Raw genomic sequence first — 12,727 nt, 5'->3', positions numbered from 1 at the left:
AATGTGCAAAGTCCATGCCTGTCTATAACACTGCACTTGTATAAGGAACTCTGAAACTGAGCACTACAGTGAAACTATGAAAAGTAAAAAAAAATAAAAAATAAAACAAAACTATCAATAAAAAACTAAATAAAGTAAAATGGAAGTGGGAGCAGCAATGTACCAAAGCAGCATGAATACTGCAACAACATTTGGATAATATAATACAAAATAGGAGCAGACAGCTGTCACACTGTTGTTGTGAGCTGAGACAAGAGACCTGCAGCATAACCTTCCACTGGACTGAAATGGCAGGTGGTTCAACTTGAGCTGCATTTCACAGGCAAAGGAACAGCAGGGATACATCCACAGGAGCTTGCCTCAGTCACCATATATTTCTTTACCTAAGCCACACCAAATAATTTCAGTATTCTGTGCTTCATAGCCATCTTTGAAGTGGCATAATTGTGCCTCATGATAGTACTGACATCAGCACATATAGGCATGACACAAGGATGGACAAGTGACATCATCACATATATAGTCAGGACAGATCCTTCTTTGATTTACAAATACACACTCTAAAAAGAAGACATGAATATACATGTCATGCTGGTACCTGTAAATGCAGTTGTGTCAAAGTACATTAGTTGACTTAAACAGTAGTCAATAAGCATAGTAAAGGTGTGACATTTCAAAATAATGCAGATCATATTAAATTAATAGATTTGCTTTGTTATGGGGTGTTCAATTGAGGGGTGTTGTTGGGGCTGTATTTTGCAACACTGCATTGGGCAACTGTGGTGTGTGTGTGTGTGTGTGTGTGTGTGTGTGTGTGTGTGTGTGTGTGTGTGTGTGTGTGTGTGTGTGTGTGTGTGTGTGCGTGTGTGTGTGTGTGTGTGTGCGCGTCCTGGATCACAAAACAATACAGGTAAGGTAGTTTTCCCTTTCATACACAGTTCCGTGATACTGGAGTTAGTATATCTGTAGTCATGTGAAGTCACAGCCTCCCATATTGAGGGTGCACACTTATTACATTCATTTGTTAGGGAATTTATTTATTTAGTTACAACGCATTTGACGTCTGATGATGTGACAGTTTAATGAACTGACACAAACTTGACTAGTCACACTGTTCTTGACTGATACAATTAAAACTGAATGGTGGCGTCAGAAATTTGCATGAACTGCATGGGATAATCACACCTAGAAAGGCGTTTCTGGAGTCCGTGGAGTCAGCATTCTCCACTTTTTTTTTTGGTATACTGTGTAATGGATGGCACAGTCATACCATGTTGCAGATATTCTTACAGCTGTACAAAATATGTGGGGTTGTGACCACACTACTGAACTGCTCTGTGTCCCATGCACGTGTAGTCTCAGTAGTTACCCAGACTGGACACGGTCCCTGCAAGTCAGACTTTGGCCGTTATCTTTTCATTAGATCTTAAAACGGTAGTATATTCTTTCTCCATGATCTTGTTTCCAGATGCAGGGCATACAGTTAGCTACTTCCTCTCTTGATAATCCATCTGCTATTACTTTCAGCACAGTACAACTTGAAGGGCATGCCATTTGTGCAGGCACAGCAAGGATGCAGCCATAAGACCATGACTTCAGTCACCATACCTTTGCTTCCTTGAGCCACAGCAGATAATGTCCATCTGCAGTGCTGCATGATTATCGTTGTAGCACATGGCAGTAATGGTCACAACACATAACACAAGGATGTACAAACAACACCACCAAGTGTGCAGTTATGACATAGTCCTCTACAATTTGCACGTACTCATTCACAAGAGACATGACTATACACATTGTCACATGACTGAGACATTTAGAATGGGTAGTGGCCCGGAAATCTGCAAGAACTCCATGACATAGTCACGCATGGAAAGGAATGGCTTATGCTCATATTTAATGGCTTGCAGTCATCTTTGATTATGCCTTGTCCATTGCCCTGTAGACATAGTACATTGTTTTGCAGATATTTTTGTCACTAAAATAGATAACCTTGGCCTACAAGAATCTTGTGCATTAACATGCTTTGAATTGATGGAAGTGTGCAAAGAGTTTGGCAAGACCTACATAACTGGTAAAATGTTTCACAGCAAGTGTTGGCTGTTTAGGATATTCCTAAAATACCTTTTAACAGTGTGCTCCATATATAAACGGATTGTTGCAGAGATGCCCAGAACACAAAATTATAACTGGCATGTTGAAGACATCATATTAAGACGTGGATTCCTCGTGTAAAGACTGTCTTGTAACATTATTATATCCATCTGAACAGGATGGTGCATTTTCTGGTTAGGGAACAAACTGCAAGTAATGCAACTTGCCAGTGTGTGTTTATGGGGAAGCGTCCTCTGGAGACAGTCAAAGTCAAGTCAAAGTAAACTTTATTGTCATTTAGAACTACACATGTGTAGCCTAAACAAAATTTCATGCATCAGCTCAATTCTTGAGATTATAAAGGAAAGTGAAACAACACATACAAGTAGAGGGATAAATATAACTAACCAGTACAATACTACTCCCAATGCACACAAGAAAGAGAAGAGACATTTACCAACACTCATATACGAAAAGAATACCCTCCTCTGAGTTAAATTAACTACCCTATTTAAGTAATATCAAACACTACAGATTGAATATATATATATATATATATATATATATATATATATATATATATATATATTGGATATAATAAATAAATGTTGCACAAGTATTTATTGCACAAATTAATAAAAATTGACTTATTACGTGTCCAGACCCCTGGGACTAGTGCCAGAGTTCAGAAGTCTAATCACTGTAGGGTAGAAACTGTTATTGAACCTTATAGTCCTGCAGCAGATTCTGCAATATCTCCTGCCTGATGCCAGATTCTTAAACAGTTCATGTGCAGAATGGCTGTTGTCCTGCATTACTTTGGTGGCCTTTCGGATGCTTCTTGCAGAATAAGGATGTTGGATTGATGGAAGGCTGGAACCAGTTACCTTCTCTGCAACTCTCACCACTCTTTGTAGCGCCTTCCTTTCTGTAACTGTGCAACTTACAAACCATGCTGTGAAGTTGCAGGTAAGGATGCTCTATTGCACCACTATAGAAGGTGGAGAGAATATGAGGAGAAAGCTTAGCTTTTTTCAGCCTTCTTTAAAGATAGAATATATAAGGAACAAGATGAATATATTTGCACTGTGCTTGTCAGGAAGGCCATCTGTGTCTTCAACTATTTTCTGGGAGGGATTTAAAAGGAATATTAGACTCCAGTATTGTGTGCAGGTGGAAACTGGTGTTGTTTTCCTTGTCTGGCACATCTTTCACCTCTTATCTACCTTGTGCCATACCTTTTTATATGCTTGTCTTCTTGTTACTGCCTGCTGTGTTACCCCATGCACTCATTTGCCCTGCCAGATGGACATGTGTTTTTGCTCTGGCGCCAGGCTACATCTCTTTATCTTTTATATCTGTGCTGTCTTTGCTGTGCGTTAGTCTACAGGTAACATCAATAATTCTGCCTATGCTCCTTTGTTTCCAGACCTGCTCCTTGGTTGTCCTGCTTTTTACTCAGATTACTCCTGATATCTGCAATGAGCTTGCTTCTATCTGCCTCACATGCTTACCACTGCAGTTCTAGCTCCATATCTGTTGCATCCTTTGTCTTTGCACTGCATTCTCCTTTCACTCCTTGCATTGCTCTAGATTGCCTTTCCTATAAAAAATCAGCACAATACTGTCATTGCACTGCCTATAAGAATTGTTTCTAGTGCACATTATTCTTTTTTCATCCTGCATTTCTGCAGTTTGTCTTGATTTTGATATTTTTTGTCATCACAGAAACATACCTCACTTTAGCAGTTTTAGAGCTCATAAAGAAGTCATTTTCCCATGTTTACTTGCAGTTGTGGTATTTAGAGTACAGACACACATACCATCTCATTAAGTACATTTATACAATTATATATTCTAATATATTTTGTCTCTCTCCAAAAACATCTCTTCTGTCCCCTGCAGAAAGCATGTGTTAGTTCTTAAGTCCTTCTTTGTATAACTTCCATATCATAGTCTTTGCTGCTGTAATTTCTCTTTCCTTGATTTGCACTAATAATTTAGAATGTCTCTTAAATGTCTTAAATGTTATTGTTAGTATTCTTCCAAAATGTCTTATCAAGACAAATACATTCAGTATATCTCCTAGGGTTCACCTATAGTTGAAATGCAATGAATCTTTGCGGTGAAAAATAGCATACGAGCTGTAGAAAAGGCAACTTGTTGAATGGAAAAAAAAAACTGGTATAGCTGATCAAAAATAAACTTATCACACATACTGTTTTTTTTTTCTGTGGGGGATTTTGGTTCAGTGGGGATCAGGGGAATTTGTCTTTTCTCTACTGTAGTGCAATCTTGGAACTCGAATATATGATAAACAGGCAGTGTGCAGGGCTTACCCCACCCCACTCCTAGCAAAAAGCAGATGTAAAGTTAATTTTATTTTTGTCTCTCTCTACATTGCTGATAAAGCAATCAATCAGAGTCTGATAATTTGACTCTTTGACAAAGTCCATATATAATATATATATATATATATATATATATATATATATATATATATATATATATGCCAATGAAATACATTTCACACTAGCTTGTGTGTGAAATAAATTAAGGAAACTTAACATATGTTGATTTGTAATTATTTCTCTGAAGCAAGTTCAGATATGTACTCTAATTTTAACAGCTGCCTCCAACCTGTCTTTGGCATTTGCATTGTTTTTGCATCCGACTCCATCTGCAGAAAGAATTACAGGCTGATATTCCTCATGAATGCCCTCAGAAAATAGTTGAAGACATAATTGTCCTTATTCAGAAGCACAGTCCAAATATATTAATATATGAAAAATAGCTAAAATACTTAATTATATGTGTTCTGGAATTAAAGATGTTTCAATTACAATATTTTATTGCTTTGTGCCTCAGAATCAGTACAAAGTAAGAATGAAATCTTCTGCTGTCATTAATCTTTTGTTATTTGACTGGCATGTATCTTGTGACATTTGGTCTGAGCTGAAACTTTGGAAGGTATGTCTTGGAAGTAGCCATTGATGGCTTTATTAGTACTCATTATGATCAGAATTCACACTGCTCTGTCCTCCTAAAAAAAATATTGTATAAAGCTAAAATGTGAACATTTCAGCCATCTGTTGCATTATAGCTATGGGGTTAGTGTTTCAGCAGGGACCAAGATATAAAATGTTAAAACCGAAGCCTGATGTCTCATGCCAGTTTAGCAGAACCATGTAAATAAAAAGAAACAAAGACAGAGAAGTTAAGAGAGCATCGATGCTTAGAAATAACCTTTAGTAACCTCATCTGCCAACTTCAAAACTTCCCAATAAACTCCTCCAGCTATTGAAGGATGGCAGTGCCCCTGCAATAAATGAGGACACCAGTTTCATCTTTATTAGAGGCAAATCTCTCTCGCTTGTAATAAAAGCATACTTCAAATAATTAGTGCGTTTTTACGTAATAATGAAATTATGGAAATGCAGAACACTTATTTAAGCTGGTCCTCCTCCCATTACCATATTTTTTGAATATTGGACTTAATTATGGAGCTCATCAGTTTGGAGAAGAGGGTATGAACAAAGAGTGGATGAAATAAAATAAAATAAAATAAAGACTCTCATAAAGTGTTTATTAAGAGCGGAAAGAAGCGTATAATGATATGTTTGAAAATTAAGGCAATCAAACATTTAATGCTTTGCACTCCTGTAGGCAAAAAGCATTCAAATGAGTCAATTACACATCCATTATCTCAGCACCATTAGTTGAGTCGGCCCTTCTTGGTTGCTGCGCATTGCATGCTGTTTATCAGGGGCTCTTGTCCACTTAAAAGCAGCTAATAAAACACTAAACTAGTTAACAAAGACTCCCCAAATAAAAAAAAAAAAAAAAAAAAAAAAAAAGGAAAAAAGAACAGAGGAAATGATTTAGCAATATCTGCATACATGCCTTTCATAAATCAAAATAATTAAGTTAACATGAAAATCAACTCCTCATCATTTTGTTAAATTACAGTTATTTGCATATTAGAACTCCAGCGAAGGAGAGCGATTGGAAGGCTGTTGGGTCATTGCTGCTATAATGGAGAGGGATGTAGTGGTGGAGGAGGGGGGGGTTTAAAAAATGGATAAAAAAATCATTTATTATGGACTGGATAACTAATTTCAGAATTTATGACACTGAGCTTTTTCTAACCATGCAATTTATATTATAGCAAGAAATGAGAGTTGTATATGTGGAGGGGTGGGGGGCTGCTGAAATGGACTTCTTCCTATGTTATAGCTTGTCTGCCATTTGCAAATCATTATTAATTACAGGCCAGTTCTGTTCCTGTGAAACGCAGTGTGCTTTACATGGCTGAAGCGGGCACACATATCTCTTCATCAGTGTATCAGCTGCCATTCCCAGAACAGGCAATTACCCCTCCTCGATTGGTATCAGATAAAGAGGTGGATATTTTAGGGGAAATTATAGGATAAATAGAATGTTTGTCATGTGGTACTATAAGAGATGTGGAGGCAGTAATGAAAAGCTATACATCAAACTCAGAAAAAGAAGGATTCTGTTCATGTACTGGAGTACTACATTCACACCTTTACTTGGTAATTACAGTTTGCCGAAAAGAATTGTCATACTTTATCTACAGCCTACAAACCTCACAGGCTTTTTTAGAGTTATAAGAGCCCCTCCCATGCATGCTATTAATAATTTGATTTAACTAAACTAAGAACAGGAGACAGATTTCGTCTGTCTTTTGAAGGATGACATCTATATGTACTACACACTGCTTACCAAAGGCTCCCATTTACCTGCTTACAGCTCTAAATATAGTTACTGATAACTGATTGCTTAGCAAAGCAAAAAAGGGACACGTTTGTTAGATGGCTATACATATGTCTGACTCCAGTATATCCAGGTTCAATTCCCACATTACAAGTATTTCAAGCTTAAACTTATAGCACTGAATTAGAAAAAGAGACCATATTCCAGCTCAGGAGCAGGCTACCTTTGTGGGCATGTATCCATAGTTTTCCTGTACACAACATACACAGTCCAGCCTGCCACACAGTTACATTGAACAAACTTAAAGATTTATACTTTGGACAGTCTCTTCCAGTGTAAGATATGCTATATTTCAATGCCATTCTGTCAGTATTTTAATTTCCCTTCATTACTATAACACTAAAAGTAGGCCATGTTTTTAGTTATTTTTGTTTGCATTATTTTACTTTGCTGACTGAATGCTATGTTTTCAGTTATTTCTTTAAACATTATTTTATTTTACTGTCTGAATGCTCACACTGGCCTCACCATTGTTGCTCATTTTATTGCAGTGATACAGTATGACAGCTGCAGTCAGAAGTGTGGCTTCAGGCAGACATTTTATTGACATCAAGTAATAAGACAATATAAGCAGCAGAAAGCCTTATCAAATACATACATATATATATATATATATATATATATATATATATATATATATATATATTTATTTATTTATAGATACATACGTGGGTCAACTGAAACTAGTTGACTCTACTTTGGCCAACATCTGTTTAGCTGACAAAACTTGATCAACTAAATAGATGATCGACAGGTCTGTGAGTGCACAATTCTCAGGGTATGGAAATATGCCCTTTCCCTGAGATTGTGTGATCTCAGCAATAGTATATATAATTACCAGATGGTCTGGGAGACACAGCCCCCCACATGGGAGGTGTAGAGGAGCTAGCCCCCCTGTAAAATGATGTTTTATTATTATTTTTGCATGCAACAAGATTGTTGATCATCATATGCATAGTAGCATGTCAACGTGTGCTAAGTCAGCATTTTGTTGTCAGCTTTGTAAACATTGATATTTGGGTGTTTTGTTCAGTTTCAGTATGCGCACACACCACACACGCACACACACACACACATGCACACACACATGCACACACGTGCACGCACACACACACACACACACACACACACACACACACACACACACATGCGCGCGGACACACACACACACACACACACACACACACACACACACACACACACACACATGCGCCACACACACACACACACACACACACACACACACACACACACACACACACACACACACACACACACACACCTCCTCCCCCCATATAAATATATATATATATATATATATATATATATATATAGATAGATAGATATATAGTATATACAAAATGAGTGTAGTTTATGTGTGTATTCATTGAGGAACAGTTATATGTTATGAAAGAGTGATATTATATATTGTGAATGTAGTATGCCCCAGGTGTAATAAATCCATGATACTACAATCACTGTTAACCATATGATAGGCTTGCAGATGCCTTTGGAATGAGGCAACAAATAAAGTCTTTCTCAAAACACAATAACATTTGCTGTAGGCTTTTGGGATGATGGACATGTGTCCAATAAAAATACAGTCTTACACAGTAGAAAACCTTGGGTTCTGCTGGTAGACTTGAGGATGAAAGATGGAAACCTTTACTGGGTCCTGTGGCTTAGAGAAGTGGAATCAGTGGTTCTGGATGACAATCGTATGTGTTAATAGACTAGACAGAGAATTTTGTGCAGGAAAAGTAAGGAAAACAATGACTATCTCAAAGGAGGCCCTGCCGTGCCAGGTAGTGATGCCCTTAACACTGGCTGTAGTGACAAACTTGATGATATGGCATCTTTTAGGCTGACTCATACTTTGTTTTGGTATAGCTGGCAAGTTAACTTCATAGAATAAATGCAAAAACACACTGTAAACTCAGAACTGAAACTAGAGCAGTTCACAGACTCCACTGGCAGCAAACTAGGTTAAGGAACAAACCTAGAAAAAATAAAGGATTTTATGTGACAATTCAACCTTGTAGGTTTGTTCCTTAACCTAGTTTGCTGCCAGTGGCGTCTGTGAACTGCTTTAGTTTCAGTTCTAACTTCATAGAATGTAATGAAAGGGAGGAACAATGAGTTTGAGCAGAGTTCATATGTTGTATTGCATCTCCCATTTGGACTGAAGTTTGAGAATGAGGGTGTCTGCATGTTCGCATAGCTGATGATCTTAATAGATATTCAGACTCTTAGTTTCAGGGACTACCTCAATCTTGCCCCTTCCCAATGAAGAGATGTTTAGGAGATGACCTAGAAAATGGCTCCGTCTTTTTATGCCAAAGAAAATTGCTTTAAAGAGTGAATCAAAATAGTTTAATAGTCTGCATTTTAGACTGTTATAGAACCTTTGAATTTGAATTTGTTCCTCTTACACTTTTGGCTTAAGCGGACGATTACAGCATTAACTGAATGTTAAAGGGCAGTGCACTACCATGCTGAAAACAAACAGTCTTTTACAGATTCTTGTGGTCTACCAGTAGTGATGAGATGGGAGAAGGCTGGGACATACCTTTCAACTATTTGCTCAAGTATTCTGGACAAAGCCAAAAATAATGTGGGGGACAAACATCTGAAATCAGGGACATCCATTAAATATTACTCTAATTCATTTAAAATGCTATTAGAACAAAAGATTTTCCATCAACATACATTTCTTTTGAACAAGAAAGAGTATGGAACTCTAATGACTGATATTATTGCCCAACTGTAATCATCAGTGGTTTACCAAAAGGGATATAGGACAAAAATATGAGGCAAAATCAGGGATGTTCTGCAAAATCAGAGACAGTTGGGAGGTAGGGGCTAGGCTGATCTTGTCTGTTCTGCTAGCCTACAAGTTAGTGGTGAGGCCTGCAAAGGTTCAGAGACTCTGAGTGATAGAAGCTACTGAGAAAAAAATAGAGAGGGTCCCAGAAGATGATCTTAGTGGGAGGTGTCTGATTCACTACTTTTTTAGACTGAGTCACCGAGCTTGACAAAGCACAATATCAGTTTCTGTATCTGGTTTGACATCATTGTGGGTGACATGCCTCTTGACCTCTTAGCACAAAAATTCTGGACAAAGCTAAAAATAATAGGGGGACAAAGGCCCAAAATCAAGGACATGTTTTTAATGTTGCTCTTATAAACTTAGTCTGAAATTCAAAATATGTGTCATTATTTAATGAATTCAGTCCTCAATGATTTGCTAAAAAATAAGGGATTAATCTGGACATTCTGTAAAATTCTGGACAGTTGATAAGTGTGGTGGGTGTCTGTTATACCGCCATAGGTTTAGGTAAGCATTTCAACATGACTTCAGAGCAGCAAGCTCATGGAGCAGTTTGTTTATCGATTCACAATTTCACCATTGTGAAGGGGAGTAATGCTTGCCTGTTGAAAAAGTACAGACTGCTGTTAATTGAAACACCTAAAGCGGGCCATAACTGAGATGTGATGAGAAACAGGGATGTTAGTTGGCACAATGAAGAAAACAGAGAAGTTTTTTTTTTCAGTAATGTTGGTAACTTCCTCACAGTTATTTTGACAAGGACAAGAAACTCAAGTTTTTTTTTTCACTTGCTTGTCAGGCCCTAGGTGGAAGTGTTGCACTCTGGGTACTGTTGAAGTGAAGTAATGAGTTCCTCCACTGTGCTCAGATCAGCATTAGCAATGTTGATGATGAGGGCTGTGTTTGGGATGCTTTCAATAGTTTGAGAAAGATGTTAAAATGTTCTGGGTTCCAAAACGACATGGCTTAAAAAGTCTGTTAGATGTAATGCAGCTGCACTTTTTTCATAATGCTACGTATCTTGTGGTCAAAGGAGAAAACAGAATACTTGAATCTGAAGCAAGTTTTACTCTAAATCTGATATCAATATACACTTCCTTAATAGCGTAAAAGTAGTAACCATTGCATCTAATTCTAGTTATAAGATTATCAATTTGGTTAATGCTGTGGAAGCGAAGAACAGTTAGATATTCTAAGATAAAAAACTTAATGCAACATTTTGCTGGTCCAAGCACTACTTCTAAGTTTATTGCAGTATTTGTTTTTTCACCCTAATGGTAATAGCATCAAGGTTTGTTATATTTAAAAAAATGGAGACATAATAAATGGAATTTGCCCTGTTGAACAGGAAATCAGTTCTAAGTTGTACTCATTTTAACAGCATACGTTTTCAAGCTTTTCTGCTTATAGTCCATCAATATATCTTCTGAGAAAATACAGAGACAGTGAGTGGGAATGCTTGAGGGTGAAACCCCAAGTATTGACATTCCGCATGCTAGAAGGTGGGGTGATTACCAAAAGACTTGCAGCAACATCTCAGCAGGGAGAGGTGGAAAGTACCCATTGCACCAATGATCTTGGGCCATTGCAATGACTTGGACCCATATTAATCCATGATGGTCTTAGGCTGGTGATGCTTAGACCAGGTGATACTATTTGCATGCAGCACTGGGCCTTCCTGAGAAGCATTGCACCACTGCAGATGTGTTTGTTGATAATTTCAAACATAATTTTTATTGCACTATATAGTAAACTGAGCAAACAAAACTCTTGTCTGTGCCATTTTGAACTGCTTCAAATGTATACCGAACTTCCTCATGAAGTACACTGCTCTCTTTTTAAATATGCTTAAATTTGTTTAACACCAAGAAATCTTCAGAAAATTCATTACAATACATTTTAGGCAAAAGTGTTTATGACTGTGTCATTTCTTTTTTGATAGTTGTGAAACATTGATGGTATGTTTGTTTTTACTAAAGCTGTTCCTCTGTATAGCAGTGCTGGCATGATAGTGACCATGACGGTTTGTTTGTTTTTACTAAAGCTGTACCTCTGTATAGCAGTGCTGGTATGATAGTGAACATTAGGGTATGTTGTTTGTTTTTACTAAATCTGCACCTCTGTATAGCAGTGCTGACATAATAATGACCATGACGGTATGTTTGTTTTTACTAAAGCAGTACCTCTGTATAGCAGTGCTGACATGATAGTGACCATTTGGGTATGTTTGTTTTTACTAAAGCTGTACCAATGTATAGCAGGGCCGACATAATAGTGACCATTACAGTATGTTTGTTTTTTACTAAAACTGTACCTCTGTATAGCAGGGCTGACATGATAGTGACCATTAGGGTATGTTTGTTTTTACTAAAGCTGTACCTCTGTATAGCAGGGCTGACATGATAGTGACAATGACGGTATGTTTTGTTTTTTACTAAAGCTGTACCTCTGTATAGCAGACCTGGTACGATAGTGACCATGGCGGTATGTTTGTTTTTACTAAAGCTGTATCTCTGTATAGCAGTGCTGACATGATAATGACCATTAGGGTAGGTTAGTTTTTAACTAAAACTGTACCTCTATATAGCAGTTCTGGCATGATAGTGACCAATAAGGTATGTTTGTTTTTTACCTCTGTATAGCAGTGCTGGCATGATAGTGACCATGACGGCATGTTTGTTTTTACTAAAGCTGTACCTCTGTATAGCAGTGCTGACATGATAGTGACCACTAGGGTATGTTTGTTTTTACTAAAGCTGTACATCTGTATAGCAGTGCTGACATGATACTGACCAGTATGATATGTTTGTTTTACTAAAGCTGCACCTCTGTATAGCAATCCTGGCATGATAGTGACCATTAGGGTATGTTTGTATTTACTAAAGCTGTACCTCTGTATAGCAGTGCTGACATGATAGTGACCATTACGGTATGTTTGTTTTTACTAAAGCTGTTCCTCTGTATAGCATTGCTGGCATGATAGTAACCATGACGTTATGTTTGTTT

This window comes from Protopterus annectens, chromosome 10.part0 (assembly GCF_019279795.1).
Source record: "Protopterus annectens isolate FY-2018-M chromosome 10.part0, PAN1.0, whole genome shotgun sequence".
Lineage (NCBI taxonomy): Eukaryota > Metazoa > Chordata > Ceratodontiformes > Protopteridae > Protopterus > Protopterus annectens.
This window is presented reverse-complemented; position numbering follows the sequence as displayed.